We start from the raw sequence: 11,183 nt of genomic DNA on the forward strand, positions 1-11,183 counted from the left end.
TCTGCCGAGTGTTGGGACATCTTTAACTTATTCATGTGACTGCCTTGAGGCTGAATTGTTATGCTCAGAAAAGTAAAGTGAATAAATGGGATGTCTTTTGATTCGTTATACTTTCGTCTTCAGATCGCGGTTCACTGGTGCAGAGAGCACAGTTAGTTAGTTTCCAGCTCTGAACTTTTTGTCTCAGGAAGACAAGAACATCTCTCTTTGACAAAGTTTCTTCTGTCGGGGAAAACATAACTTTTCACTTGAAAAAGATTTCCAATCTGGATCAACAGCACCGAAGTTCATCTTCATTCATCTTCAACCGCTTATCCCCGGGTCGGGGTTGCAGGGGGGCTGGAGCCGATCCCAGCTGACATCAGGCGTGAGGCGGGGTACACCCTGGACAGGACGCCAGTCTATCACAGGTTACATAGAGACGAACAGAGACAGACAACCATTCACACCTAAGGGCAATTCTTAGAGTAATCAATTAACCTAACACGTGCATGTCTTTGGATTGTGGGAGGAAACCGGAGTACCCGGAGAAAACCCACGCTGACATGGGGAGAACATGCTCCACACAGAAAGGCTGTTGTAAAAGTAAAATAATAATAATTTTGCTGAAATAGATAAAGCCATGAACCAGCATAATGTAGCAAGTCATCTGTGACATTTTAGATCAAATAATAAATAAAATGATTAAAGATAATAAAATAATTAAATTGCAAATAGCACAGGCAAAGGTAACAAACACCCTTAAAACATATGGATCATATGATCTTGCCTTTTGAACAAGACTAACGCTAAAATACTTGGGGTGCGTACACGGTGGGACATGGCTGTCGCAGCATGCCCGCAGCAAAACGCGCCCATTATATCCAACTGAAGCTGCTACATGGACCACAGAAGATGCACGCAGCTGCACAGGAGCCACACTGTGTGGGTGCTCTCTAAGCACAGCTTCGCAGCCCTCCAACCATAAACTGTATATAAAGATGGATGATGCGACTCCACCTCCTCCCACTGTACAAAAGTAAAGAGAAAATGGCTTTGTATAATGTGCTTATTAGTACTAAACACAAAGTACGGCTAAGGCTAGACAAAATATTGAGGAAACACCAAAGTTGTTACAATTCCTCCTCTGGGGACCATGTATGCCTGTACCAAATTTCATGGCGAATAGTTGTCGAGATATTCCATTCTGGACCAAAGCATTGGACCGACCCGCCAACAGACCAACGAATAGGGACATTGCCATTCCTTAGTGTGACTCCAAAATGCTAGCACAATAATTCACATCTGGAATCGTTTAATTGCTCATTTTTTAATTGTGTCAAAATGAAACTGACTTGCTGCTATATGAAGGTGACAATGAGCTTCTTTCAAGTATGAAGAGGAAGCATATCATTCCCTTATTACTGCTTTTCTAATGTAAAGTACTGCTTTGACCTGCTACTGACAGCAGTAGGTTAGCTGATCATAGCGTATATCAATCACTAATCAAAATCACCTATTTACTGTATAGGGTACAGTGTAATTTTCAGTATTTACTTCAGTCCTCTGAAGTCATCTATGGTCTTGTAATGTAGTGCATCTTTGTAGCTGGCAGTGCTTTCCATCTCAATGAGTAATCTGTCCTGACCTATTCGCTTTCCCAGTTGAGAGAATCATCCGAGTGGTTGCTTTTAAAAGGGAGCCAGCTGTAAAAATTTGTAAATGTGGGACTTACAAAATTAACATTTTTGGCATAGCCAGAGAAAACCTTGTAAACAAGCCTTTTCAAAATGGCTTAATTTGCATTTGTATCTATGATATCGACAAAACCAGCCAACAGTTTTCAGTACTGGAATCAAAACAATAATTTTCAATCTGCCATTACTATTACAATTACAGAAATATACACATATATAAATACAATCCCCTCATAACTCTTCTAATACTGTATTTAAAAGGAATACAGCTGTATTGGACTGTATTCAGGAACTTGCTAGGCTGACCTTTAACTGTGACTCTTGTTCCATTTGTTTCCCACCACCATGAATAAGACCCTGCAGCGACTCGCTGCCTCTGTGAGCAACGGAAAAGTGACATTTCACAGCCCTGCTGCCATGTAAGGAGCGCAAGGTCGCACCACACGCCTGAGGCGAGACCAGGGCCGACCTCTGGTCAGGGGGGGGGGGGACGTCCACACAGATGGAGTAGCAACAATCTTGTACAGTATATGACAATGTTTGTATAGTAATTTAATCACAAGTGCTAGTGGAGGTTGATAATAGCTGGTCAGATTCATTGATAATGATTACCAGTAATGTGGTGTACTTTTAAATATAGTGCATTAAATACTAGTTTAATATTCACGAGGAAAGTCATGTTCTCTATTATCATTATCATTGAAAGAATAAGCCTGCTGGCTAGCTGGGATGACATAACGGGACAGAAGAGACAGAGAGACAGACTTGAATTTTCCACGTACAACTCTGATTCTCTACATTTTCTGTTCCGTGAAGGACCAGTAAAATCAAGTCAGGGGAGAAACTCGCAGGCTAGCGCGACCTCAGCCCCAGGCACTGGGCCAGCCTCTGCTTTGGTGTAAGAAGTGTTTGTTGACGCTACAGAGAATGTGAAAGATGTCACTTGGCGGTCTCTCTTTATCCATCAGCTGAAACGTATTTGGCAAACACTCATCTCCCTTGTCCTTGGTGCCTCACCTGCCTCAATGGCACTCCACTCCACAGCTAAGTAATGTTGTGGAGTGACTGCAGAGCATAATGTAGCTTAAGCTTTCTAGTTTATTAATGGCAACAATTTGTCAGATGCTTCCCATTTAGTCGAGGGGATTCGTGTGAGAAACAGAACTCCAAATGGCCCAGGAGGCGTAAGACGTAAGACCGCAGAGAGAAAAAGACCATTAGACTCCCACGTGGACAATATTTGGATATCTTTTCCATTTTACCCCATTGTCAAAAACCTCAAAGAACCTCTAGTTTTACATTTTTATCTTTCTGGGTACGTCATGTGTTGGTGTGCAAGTACTATAACCAGAGGAAAGCCGAGAGTGTTCACAGTTACAGTGTTCAATAAAATAAAATGGAATAAGCAATAATGTTTTTCATGTTTAGCTAACACTCTTAGCCAGATGCATTTACGATGAGTAGAATATAATGCAGTTCCTGGCATAAGTCCTTTAAACCTTCCTGTAACTAGAGACCGAGCATGTAAGAGACAAGTGCCAAGGAAGGAAAAAGATAATAGCTAAGTGGAGAAGCAAAGTGGAATCAAATCAAAAACCAAATGGAGGAAGATGAAAGAGAGAACAAGTTGCAACTAACAAGAAGTTGAAGTGACATAGTTCTTGAAAAGCTTTCATATAACAACAATGGATGGGTGGGTGACATCAGTTACCTGTCAAAAGTGAGACAACTACTGAAAAAACTGAGGGACCTGGGGGTATGTTATATTATTTTTTATGGAGAGGTGAAGTTGTTGTCGTTGTGAAGATAAACCTTCAACAACAGCCAGCAATAAAGTCACGAGCATCAACTGGACCATGACCTGTTGGGTTGTAGATTTTAGCCCTGATATTAATTCCCCATCGGCCCACGACTTTGGTCCAGACTGAAATATTCGACTCTTGGATGGGTTGCCATGAAATTTTGTTTATACAGAGTTTGAACTGAAGGGAGTCCCAACGGTCCCGGTGATGGATAAAAATCGGTAAGGGACAGAAAGTTGTGGGAAAGAAGGTAGAAGGTAGTTGTAAATATACAACTGCGATAAAACCATGACGTTAATCTCTGATGAGGTTGTCAACGTAGAATTGAGAGAGTACACACTGACAGGCGCACAGTGAGAATATGAACATCTGAAATCGTTGCACCTGTCGTAGCTGTCAGGCACTTTTCATCTAACCCCATCTTCGGGTCAAAATTTCATTTTCATCTGCAAAACGAATGGCATTACCGTCAGTCTCAGCTGTATTACATTGAGAATATTTTGCACAACAGTCACTATACTTTATTCTCTGGGAAACATGAACAACTGTGCGATCGTCATTGCCGTCTTCTGAGCAATACAACTAGCATTTTGCGGTGAGCAGTTTGAGGCAGCATGCAGGCATTTGACTGAGAATATCAGCTGGGCAAGCAGAGATGCATGAATGTAAAGAGGGTGATACATAAAAGCCAGCTGAGTCTAATCGTGCATATCATTACCAATGGAAGTTGTGTTGATAAAGAACAAGAGCATGCCAGAACCTAAAGGTACCTCACTGGAGACATGGCTTTTTCGATATAGAATGCAGTACTTTCAAGTGGTTGATATACTGTATATCAGAGAGGATGAAATCAGGTTAGTAATTGCCGTATTGAAGAAGTGAAGATTCTCTTTTTTCAATGTGAGCGCTGCAGGCTGAGGTCCAGGCTTAGGCCCTCCAACGCCAGGACCCATGGTGGAAAATCACTGTTAGGGATCTCTCAATCAAAACAAGACGCTGTTGTGAAGAAGCGTGGGATCATGGGATCTTTATTGCCAATGAAAATCTCAGCCAGAAATGTTCCCGGTTGAGTTTATGTAACGTTTATTCACTCTGTAATTTTCATCCTAATGAAATAGCCGCAGTGTTTTCTCTTTATGGTGGTGGTAACCAGTTACCAGTTTGGTATGATGCATGGGGGAATTATAGAGCTTGTTGCATCAAGTTGTTAAATTGAAAAACGTAATGCATCATCCAAACACACTTGCCATAGCACAAGAAAACACATTGCTATTGCCAGATGAGTGACATGCAATGTCCATGCCAATGTATCAAGTAGGCTTATTCTGAGCTTAGCCATGACCTCCACCAGTAACGCTCAGGTAAACTTTAATATTAAGGTTGGATTTTTTTTTTCCTTGGTGTTATGGGTTGGCTTATCCAAAGGAATTAACTATGAGGCATTCAAGATTCAGGAAGCTTTATTTATCCCAAGGGAAATTATTGTGCAACAGTTTCAATGCTATCTTATCCTGATGTACACACTTTCAAACGTCACTATTTTCTACAACCTGGGGATCCAAGGGTCCGACAAACGAGGCGGACCGAGCCTGGAGCTCTGCGGTTAGATACTACTTGATGTAACAGCAAACCCAAAAAATTGGTGTCCCAGGCTCATACGAAAGTTCTATATCAGTCTGTATACATCCCTTATTACATTGTAACTCATCCATAAATTCTGCAGAATCCGCTTTAAAATGAAGGCACTTCTAAGTACCTAATTAATTGATGTCTTCTCTCTTCTTTACTCGTAGCTGGGACGTAAAGCTATGACTAGTAACTTTTACTGAGGTATGCTGCAGCAGGATGCTCTCAAGAAGGAGGAGAACTCCATCAACAACTACACAAGAGGTGAAGTCCTGCTGTTTTTCAATCTAACTCCCTAATCACAAAGCATTTACCCGGAATGTGATGTGAATCTGCTTCGGAGAAGCAACAATCAACTCCTAGAACATCAGGTTACAAATCCATCCAACCGCCTGCTTTATAAAGCCCTTGTGAGGTGAGCCAGCCACATGCGCTCATGTGAAAAGTTCAAATTTAATTATGGTAATTCTGACATGAAAAATGTATTACATTTTTTTTCTGCAAAGGGAGGAAGTTTGTCTTTGCCCTTTTGATCCGGACAGGAATCTATTTTGCTGTATTACTTTTCCCACATAATTATTATCATTATTATTATAGGCACCATTATCGTGATACAAACATATTTTCCAGGGGGTCCATTTTTCATTTTAATTCCACTATAAAGCACCGCTGATCAGTGACCACCGAGGCTCAACCCTTCTGCAACTTTAATGTCTTTCCTGCTTGCAGTGTCAGTAACCATAAAACTACACCTAATGCTCTGTGGGTGGAAGATGGCTGACAGCACCGCTCTACTACCAGTTCAGTTTTACTCCAATCCCTGCTTTTAACATCACAAGCAAAGTGGAATTAGGTAAAATAAGGCTGGCAACAAGCATAAACCACCCAATACAAGGAACACAAAAGCAATGCCAGGATAATGGTTGCCGTGTCAGTGGGAGAGAGTGAGTCATTAAAAATGCAGGACCCATTTAAACAGTATGTAAAATTGAGCAGATTAAAAATATATGTGCCCTGTGTCCATGAGGGCTCTCCTTCTGTTCTCTCTGTGCGACAATGAAGGCGGCAAATTTGCGGTCAAGATGTGGAAAGCACACACAAACAAAAAAATGAAATGCAGCTGAACATACACAAATGCATATGGCACGCACAGACACGCACACGCACACACACGCACACTCACACGCACACGCACACACGCAAAATAAAAAGGGTGATGTTCTGAAATTGGATTTTTACTGTGGTGGAACTCTTGCAAATTTAACCAGGAGTAAACAAGAGTTCAAACTATGTAAATGCTGTCTTTCTTTCTACAAAGGAGAAATATTGGACGCAGTATCAGCTTGCTTGAAAGGAAAACAAACTGGTTTGTTTTCTAAATAGTTTCCCTTTTCATGACCCGGCCTTAAGGACTTTGTTGAAGAGACACTTGTAGACTGTGTTTTGGTTTGCAGCCAAGGGATGCAACCAAAACACTGTGCCAGCAACTAATGAGGATGATCACAGCAAAGTGAGTGAGCACCCAGGGTCATCATTTACAAGTGTCCTCATTATTCCTAGCAGCTCCACTACAGAGAGCTAACATGAATGTGCATGAAAAGTGCATTAACCAATATGGAAGTAAATCTTCTGAGCAAACTTGTGTCCAAACACACCAGGTGCCATCTCTTCTTTTAGTTGTTCCAGGTGTAAAACTATTTTTTGCTCTCTGAGAAATACACAATTCTGGATTTGAGTAAAGACGGAAATGAGGTCACTTTTGGCATTTCAACCATGCTGTGCAATACTGACCTGTAATGACCCTAACATACAGTGTAAATAAATGATAGAGTTGTGACACACAAACACACACACACCAAAAAAAGCCAGTTTCACACATGCACTGCAATCCTGAACTCGCCTAGATGTTACCTCTGGGAGCTGTATGTTAGAACGCAAATGTTCAAATCAGTTGGATCGGACATTAAACAGACTTAATCTTGCCAGCAATGGTACAAAGTCTGTTTAATAGCCCATGTGTCAATAGAGTGAGTCATTGTCTGGATAATTATATAATAATAGGCAGAAGAAGAAGTCATTTACACAAAAAAACCCAAAAAATGTCAAACTGGAGAGACGATGAGATTCACTAACTTTTTCGGTGATGGCCAATGCCAAAATCGTCCAGGTGTCACCCCCTGCATAAAACCAAACCGAGTATTTCCCGTAGGTGAGAGCGCATCTAAAAACGAACATCTCATGCTGTGTGTTACGTGTTTGATAGGGCAACTTGCGACAATGGCAGGACTCTTTTCTCCAGACATTTTCCATAGTTCATATGAGAAAATGAATTTACTCAGAGTTGGAAATAAGTGCTGCAACTAGTCCATTATTAATAAATCTGATGATTATTTAGTCAATTACTATTGACCCATAAAAAGTCACACAATAATGAAACATACCAATCAAAATCTCCCGAGTGGTTCTGCTAAGAATAAATGACGACGATGACTCTGCACTTGAAATTTCCCCTCATCACAATGTTTGGGATTGTCGTGTTGCCTCTTGTAGGAGGTAGCAAACACAAATTCTTGTGTCACTAAAAAAAAAAAAGGAAAAATCACTCTGCTCATGCTGAATTTAGCTGGGGGGTTATTTACTGCCCTCGGGTCTTTCAAGCAAATGCCAATCTGATTTGTACATGTTTGCATACACATACACAGATGTGCAGCTTCTCAAACAAGCACACTGAAACATTCCAGATGGCCAAGCAGATTGTTTCGTGCTGATTTCCCCAGTGAAACGTTTGAACAGAACTGTCATCCACAGTGGGTTACCCCGGTCCATGCCGAGGCATTAAGACTCAGCAACTGCCGACATCTTACAAGTAACCTACTTTTTACACAAAGAACTTCTTACATGCAGCCATAACTCAGTTACTGTTAAAGAAGCTCTAACAGAGAAACAGTGTGTCACCAACAGATTATATTTAAGTGGCTATTCGCTGTTCTGTAAATAACCTCAATTATTACTGACAAGCTGACCTTTTTTGAGCCTCCCAGCTCTGATACTAATCAGTGTGTCACTAGCAAGTTTTTATTTATACAATCAGCCATGAAATCTTGTACAGACATACAGTTTCCAAAAACTGTGAAGTCCACTGACTTTGAGGAAGTATAATTCCGCTGCAAAATCATCCGATGGTCTTTTCGGCACTTACAAACATCAAATAAGCCACTGAGACAGTTTTTTTTCGTGTAACAATTATTAACGGATAAATCCTGGAGAGCCGGTAACAGCCGGACGTGTCTAACACGGATCAGGTCGAGGCATTACGGTGAAGGCAATAAAACATCTTCTTTAACCACTAATACTGCTCAGAATAACACCAAACTTCTGCAGTAGCATTAGAATAATCCCAAAGCACCAACAACGTAGTTAGTGAACCCGGATTCTATTAAAAGAGTGTTTTGAAAGACTTACCTACTGGCTCCGGTACCAGCTCGTCTCGTAGTAAAGTCCATTCAACTCAATTACCAAATACAATCCAAAAGGTGCTTTGTTTTATGTTTTAGTTTTATCTCGTGCAGAGGTTTGGTGTTATTTTGAGCAGTATTAGTGGTTAAAGAAGTGGTTTTAATGCTTTTACCTTCACTGCCCCGAGCTAATCAGTGTTAGCGGCTCACACGGATTTCTCCGTTAAAAGTTCATACACAAAAAAACTGTTTCGATGGCTTATTTGATGGATGTTAGTGCCTAAAGAGACCATTGGATGATTTTGCACCGGAATTACACTTTACGCTTTTTTCCAGCCACCATCATGAGGTAGACATCTTTGTTCATAATGAAATGTCTTAACTATGAGATGGATTCCTATGACTTTTGGTGCATTCACAGTTCTCCACGACTTTCCAACCAGCAGGTTAATGTCTCAACAAGGACACTTAGCAGATGTTAGCATGCTAAACTAAGATGGTGAAGGTAAATATTTGACTTATGTACATCAGTATGTTGGCATTGTTATTATTAGCATGTTAAAATAAGCATTTTGCTCAAAGCATCACTGTACACTCTCACAGTTCTGCTAGCATGACTTTAGACTGTAGACTGTTCTTACTTGGACCTCAGACCTGGAATAAAGTTAATAAATGCGTTGTTCAGTGACGGTAGACAGATTCTCAATCTCAGTTACTTTTAGAGCTGTCCTCGATTACAGAGGTTCTTAGTTGACTACCGCTCATACAATGTGTTAACTAATCGATTAGTTGATGAGTTTCTTCACCAAAAATTATTTTTTTTAAAAGTTTTAAATCTTGTGTTTGACAGAGATGAGCTCATGACCTCCTTGGAAATAAGTCCCTAAACGTGTAAAAAGCATAAAAAATGACAGACAAAAGAAATCTTAGTCGACAAAGACCAAAAAGACCGATCATTCAACTCCTCGACTAACAGGGGCAGCCCTGGTTACATTTACTGTTAGACATGGCTTTAGGTCATTGCTGAAACTGTATTGCAACATCTTTTTGTCACCTGACAGTTTTGCATGAGGACTGGACTCCCCATGGGTCACCAACTTGTGTCTTTATTAAACTAACAAAACAGTCGGAGGCTGAAACCATTTTGTTTATTGTACGGTAAAAGAAAGCCAACAGTGTTGCATTGTGAGCCTCGACCCCCTTCGTGCTGTAACCCCGGCTCTCACACAGAGAAACTGAGCTGAATGTGCACTCCGCTGCAGCTCAGCTCTGAAAAAAAATCAGCTGACTGGAAAAACGCAACGTCCTGGCACTGTGGCGTCTGGCACCGCACATCTGGCATTTAAAAGGCCTCGGAGCCAACGTGCTGACATTACCGTTTCCTGAGGGCTGTCTCTATTTTCAGCCACCTGGTTTTTGATATCTGTTGTTGTCATAGAAATGGATGACACTGAATGCAACATTTGTATTTATCTTTAGGCATTGTTTTAGCGTGCTGTGGGAGTGCAAATTAATACAATCTGCAGCTAAAGAACAAAGTCTTGGAGGCACATTTTTGACATGTTAAGTACCCTTTCTTCAGCAGATGTATTTGAAATTACCAACACTATCACACACACACACACACACACAAAGAAAAAACACTTATAATCGCCACTCTAGCTTTCAAGCTAACATCTATATGGAGTTAATATAGGGTGCAGTCATTCAAGTTGACTCATGTCCTTGAGTCATAATTGTTCGAAGCTCATTCTGCCAGTAACATTGAGAGTGGCTGCAGGAGCAATATGTTTTTCCTGCAGTATCCATGCCCTTCAAACACTGGCTCACACGTTTCCACATTATTTCAATGGGTTATGGCTTTTGCAGACATGCTCTCCCCACAACATTAGTTCTGGTTATCGCGTAGACTACAATCACCATTGTGCAACCTAAATCACATCCTGAGGGATCTCGAGTGAGCGCTATAAGTAGACACATTAGTAGTATACATTATTAAAATTGTCCGTTTTCAATATGCAAAGAAATAGGGAGGGCATATTGTGAGCGGTTTTGTTTTTCGTGTGCGATTCATGAATGAAAAATAGTGAAAAATTTAAAGGAATAGTTTGAGATTTAGGGAGATACGCTTATTGCTCTCTTTCCTAGGATTTTGTTGAGACGATCAATATCACTCTCATATCTGTTTGTTTAGTATGAAGCAGCAGCCGGTTAGCTTAGCACAAAGAATAGAAACAGGGAAACAGCTCCACGTCTCGAACCAGTTATACAAAGTCTGTGGTTACACCAAAGTAAATATCTTCCCATAGACATTACATTATGAAATACATAGGCGTCATTGGTCATAGTGTTATGTATAAACAGACAGGTAATAATGCTTAAAACCCTGACATGTTTGATGTGAAATGAACGCTACTCACACAGTACGATGTTAAAATTTGCTGAAATCACTACACAATGTCAGGGAGCTTTAATCCCTCCACTTTAAGCTACACTGCATCCTCCAATAAAACATAGACAGAGGTGAAAAGGAGCTGGTGAAGGAAGAGTGAAAGCAGCGATTGTTGGATGAGTTAACAATGGGATATATCTGCACTCATTTCACACAAAAACAAGAAAAAAAT

Source organism: Echiichthys vipera, assembly GCF_963691815.1.
Source record: "Echiichthys vipera genome assembly, chromosome: 18".
NCBI lineage: Eukaryota > Metazoa > Chordata > Actinopteri > Perciformes > Trachinidae > Echiichthys > Echiichthys vipera.